Raw genomic sequence first — 6,078 nt, 5'->3', positions numbered from 1 at the left:
ATAAGGACTTTAAAGTAGGCCCAGGCCTGGTTTGGCCCGCACCCCAGGCCTAGATTGTAAGACCAAGCCCAGCCCTACACGGAACCGAATTGGGTTTATAGCCTTTCTGGGCCTAACAAGTAATAACTTTGGGGCCATGACATCAAATAATAAAATTTAATTTTTTAATTGAATAATATATAAATGTAAAACATACAAAAAATACACAAGCCAAAATTAAATTGGGTTTGGTTAGGCTTTAGGCTTATGGCACAAAAAAAGAAGGCATAGAGTTCATTTAATTGTTAGACTTGATTTGGCTTGTGTTATCCATCCTTTTATAGATGAAAGCCTTCATTCCCATTCTTGAGCAATGTGGGACTTGGAACAACACTAAATAATTAGTGCAACCATTGAGTGTTTTCCCAAGCCCCACATTGCTTAGGGAATGAGAAAGCCTTCATCTATATAAGGCCTTGCTTAGGAGGACAATCCTCATACTTGAATTGACTCAACTATTGACATGTGTTGACACATTCCAATGCATAAGCATGTATTTATATGTTAAATTAAAACTTAAAATATTTATATTTAATAATAAGTGTATGTGTGTGTATTGTGGGCTGGACTTGAAGTATTAGGCCCAAGTCCAAGGCTGAAAATTTGTAGGCTAGATCAGGCCAAGTATCATCACCCCTACTATTAAAGTAAATTTAGTGAAACATAGCCAGAAATTACTTGATTCATGGGGGGCTTAGCAGATTGGGTGCGCATGGTCAAGTTTTTAATTGACCTTAGTCAAGTTTCCAAAAATCAGAAGGCAATCTGATGAAGGCCATCCACTTCTCTGAACTATGATCATGCTGATATTTTCAATGCCTCTTTTTGATGCTTTTGTATTCACATAAAAAATATTATGTCGGCTACAACTTAGGCAAGCTCGAGTTTACCATTTGTTAAGATTTGAATGGATTCACCTGAAGGCCAGGCCTCATGCAGAGTAAGACTAGGTACCCAAGTTGTACCACTGATATTATGGGAAGAGAGGGGAAGATTGTGGAATGGGGATATCATGATCCCCATATTGAGAGAGATCCTACCTTTTCTTTTGTGGAGTAAAGAAGAGGAGCAAGAGGAGAGGGGACTATGTACTAGATATGACTAAACACAAGAAGCATGAAAAAGAAAATAAACCTTAAGTCTCTCACTAATTCTTTTGGGAACTTCCCACTTTTTCCCATATTTCTTTCCTCAATTTATTATTTTTAGAATTACATAATGCTTACTAGAAATTATTCATTCCTAGATTTCTTTCTTCAATTAGTTTTGGTAAACTTGATTTCTAGGGTTTAGGAGAAAAGAAAGCTCCCCTCTAGTGACTGAGAAGAAGAGGGAATAGGGGATAGTCAAATAGGGTTTGGGAGAAAAGAAAACTCTCTTCCTATGATTGAGAAGAAGAGGAAATAAGGGGTAGTCAAATAGGGTTTCCCATAAGGGTTTTGAAGGGAACCTCCTTCGGTAAGAGAAGAAAAAAGAGGGGGTGAAGACAAGAAGAGAGAGATGGGGAAAAAAGGGTCTGGTGAGTTAGAAGGTGGAAAAAGACATCCTATGATGAATAGGAAAGACGGTGAATGGAACAAGAAGATAAAAAGAGGGTGAGTTAGTTTTTCGTAAAGACAAGAAGAGGGGAGATGCAATGAAGATCACATAGAGAGGGAGAGCAGTGAAGAGGCAAGTACGTTTAGAAGGGAGTTAATGAATAATACATTTGTATGTGTTTGGTAGAGCTTCCGTTTATTAACTAAATGTTTTTACTTGATTTATCTTCAAAACCGATAAAAGTAATAATGTTAATCATTTATGATAAGTAGGCGCCACTAGGTGCCATTAGGCGTCACACCAACAAAACAATGAAAAAATGCCTAACCATTGGGAGAAGTGTTAAAATGAAGCTTCTCCCAATGGTAGGCATGCACATAAATCAATGATAGCTTTTGTGAGTATCTACGCGTATGGATCACAATGATGGACTAAATGTTGATTTGGCAATAATATGGTGGTATTTTGATAAATGACTATCATGAAACGCCTGCTAAACAAAACACGGGAGGGAGGTTTGGCGATGACATTGCGGTGTTTTGATAAACGTCTATCACGAAATGCCTACTGAACAAAACATGAGAGGGGAGTTCCTAGAGGGTAGAAATTGCAACCACACATTTGAAGGGTTGGATTTGGGCTACCTAAGGCTCAGTTTGGAAAGAGTATAAATATAAATATGTACAGCGCAAATACATATAAAATAATACAAAATACAAGGTTTTGTACTCTACAAATTTGTATCTGTACTCCTTCCAAACTGAGACTAAGGATTAGGCTTAAGCCAAACGCAAAAAATTAAATAGCCTAAATTTTTGGGCCTAGGCCCATCCCAAGGACCAAAAATCCTAACCCAATTTGTGTAAAATTGTGGGATGGGTTGATCCGAGCTTGGGTTGGGCCCACCCAAGTTACATCTTTGCTTGTTTATTTGCAAATACATTTTCACTCTCAATTTGCACCCCTTAAGAGCAATGCAAAATTAACCTTGAACCTGCTACTCGCACCTACCTACAATACACTATAGCTACCATCTCCAACATGATCGTATTGATTCATTACCATCTCCAACATGATTGTATTGATTCACTGTATTAAACCTGTATAAATTTTTCAAGGCAAAAATTCAATTTTAACTCAGCAAATTATAAGTTTTAGAGTTTGTATATTTAGGAATATTTGATGTATATTAAATCAAGATTTGAACCATTTGCATTAAATACATCATATAATCTTATTTATCATTGATTTACAGTTGACAAGATATCCTTATCATTAAAATTTTAACAATGTTTAAAAATGTTAGTTAGGAATAGTTGTTTTATAATGTTTTTTGCTACCCATGATGTGACACTGGGTACTATGTGTGTGTGTTAAAACTGGTAAATTATTGAACTGTATTTTATGATCAATATATTAGTATTTTTACAATTTGCTATTTGCTTAAGAATTTAAGGTTTGTGAAAATGAAAAAATAGAATGCATTATTTAAAATTTTTTTTATAGAAAAAAATAGTTTAGAACATAGGAGTGTTAATGTGGGATGGGTTAGGTATGGATGGCAATTTCCATTCTTCTTCTTTCTTTTTACAGTCTAAACAGGTAGGACATGTTAGGCTAAACGTTGTCAACCAGTCGGGTATGGTTTGAGACAATTTAGTCCCATCCAAAACCATAAACCACATGATTAACAATTGAGAAACTCGGGTTTGACCTGATTATACCAACAACTGTAAATCTTTAAATAAATAACAATCCAAAACTTGGTTTTTGATTGTAAAACATTCTTAATAAAAATGACATTAAAATAATAAATTATTTATATATTAATAAATCAAGTGTTTTATTTTAATCAAAACTGTCTTATATATTATCTACCAAACTTACACTTTTATGCGTAAAATATAATAAAAATTACAAAAGAACTAGAGAACCTTTATATTTTATTATCTATCAATAGGTCTAAATTGGCTCTAAACAAGCAAGAACCAAAACTGACCCAATTATTATTTGGGATAAAATCATAGGACCATAATCAATATAACCATCCAATTAGTTTAGGTATGTTAGTAAAACCAACCCATTAAGGATGTCAATGGATTGGGTTAAACGGTAAATCCACCTTGACCCAGCCTTATAGGGTTGGGTTAGGGTTTAGATTATTTGACTCGAGTTGGGTCTGGGTTGATCTCAAGTTTTGACTGACCCACCCTGCAGGCCATGATACCCTTGCATATATACATAACATTTTTGTAATTTTTTGAATTTTAACTCCATAGCCTTAAAGTTTAATATTTCTTTACTTGTTAGTTTTGGCTTTCTTTTGTTTTTTAATGGAAAAAGGTGACGCCTTAAAACCTATCCAACAAATCCCAATTCATGGCTTTTACTTTTTTTAGGTTTTTCAAAACGTGATAAAAAAGTACAATTAAAATGTTGTGGATTGGGTTAGGGTAGTATTGGGTTAGACAGTAGAGGGGTGGGATGGGTTCAGAAATTATGCATTGTGTAGTTGGATTAGGTCGGGTTGGGGTTGAGGCAAACCCATGGCGAACCCTACCCGTTAACATCCCTACAACCTATTGATAGTCCTAGCTAAACCTGACCCTCATAGTCTCATATTGTATGTTGAATTTACAAAATAACCCTATTGCTTATAATTAATTTTGTTGGTGTAAGGCATATCAACTTGTGTAACATGTCTTGAATTTAATAATACGTGAAAAATAATTGATATTTTTTATATTTTTATATGTTTCAATCAAATAAAAATAATTGGAAATCTTGATGTTTGTTCATACTATTAAGTGTGCACATATTTAGCATGTGACAACTCTAGATGATGATAATTATAATAATAATGTATTCAAAATTTTGTATAAACTTTATGTATTTTATATTTTTTGTTTTTTATTATTAATCAAACGTAGATTACAAAATTCAAATATGGTTACATAAACACTTCATCCAAATATGTGGTAATTAGATCAATTTGTGAAATTTCAAATATCATTAAATAGGCTTACTTGCTTTCCTAGACTATTCCTTGTAATGTTTTATCTTTTTGGTTTATCTTTTTCTTTTGTTCATTTATCAAAAAAATGTAATGTTTAAATAAATGGAATCGAATGAGATCAAAAGTAATAATTCGATTTACAATTTAAACCCCACAATTAAATAGGGATTAAATTCAAAAGTGAGTATTTTAGTAAAAAGAAAGTTACACAATCTTATTATTTTTAATAGTAGTGTAAATATAGAAATATAAATGTGTTCATTTTTTTTCAACAATTTTTTGTATTTTTGTGCATATGATATATTACACTAATTTTTTGTTTAATATGATAAATATATGATATTATACATGTGCTTAAATGTTTTTTCTTGCATATATATATATATTTATTATTTTTGTATTTTTATATTTTATTATTTTTATTAATTATTTATGACATTAAAATTTAACACATTTGATCCGAAAGTTGAACTATTGATATTTGCCAAACAGTAAAATAATTTTATTTTTGGTTGTTTCTAAATTATGTATTTCATTTTCATCATTAATAAAAATATTTCTTGTTTATTACACTTAATTTTTTAATTTGATTAATAAAAATATCATAAATTCCTTAAGTCAATTTTAAAATGGTTTTGTTTAAAAGTCAATTTTAAAAATATGGGTTTATATTGTTAAAAATATTGACATATATCTAATTAATATAAAATGTAATAAGAGAAAAATGAGAATTAATTCCTTAAGTATAATAATTAATGAGAGAGGATTAAATGAATTGGAAAGTAATAATTAAAGTTACATTTCCAACTTTTATAATTAGAGATGGACTAGATATACAAATATGGGCATTTTAGTAGCAATAAAAGCTGACATTAAATCTGTAATAAAATGACTTTTATATCCTTTCTTAGATAAATAAATAAATGACAATTTCTATCCAAAATAATTTTCACTCTACATCCACACATGTATATATAAATATAGATTATTTTATTTGTTCATTCTTTATAATATAAGATATGTAATTAGATGTAGATTATAGACTTAACCTGCTCCACCATGGGGGAGTAAGGTAGGGTATTGGGGTTTTGCATTTTCGTATGTAGAAAAGGGTGGATTCTAACTAAAAAGTTGACTAAAAATCGTGATCAAATGTAGGTTTTGAAGAAGGCACGGGCCATACGGGTGGAGGTTGTAATTGCTGTTTATGTTTATCTCCTTTTTGGCCCCGTTTGGTTCACAGGAATAAGGGTTTGGAATTGGTATTCCCATTTCAACGGTTAGGCGGAATTAGAATCTCATTCCCATTCCTACCTTCCCTAATTTGAGGAAATAGTCATATCTACATGAAATTTCATTCACGCTGATTCAAATTTCTATTCCCATTTTTGTCTAAACCTAGAGAATAGACCATTCTGATTCTGGCTACGAATCAAACGGATTCATTGTTTAATCGGATCCGGGAACATTATTGGGTAGAGCCG

The sequence above is a fragment of the Nelumbo lutea genome, chromosome 1 (assembly GCF_056320005.1).
Source record: "Nelumbo lutea isolate HS-2025 chromosome 1, American lotus-T2T, whole genome shotgun sequence".
In the NCBI taxonomy this organism is placed as follows: domain Eukaryota; kingdom Viridiplantae; phylum Streptophyta; class Magnoliopsida; order Proteales; family Nelumbonaceae; genus Nelumbo; species Nelumbo lutea.
Note: the sequence above shows the minus strand (reverse complement) of the source record.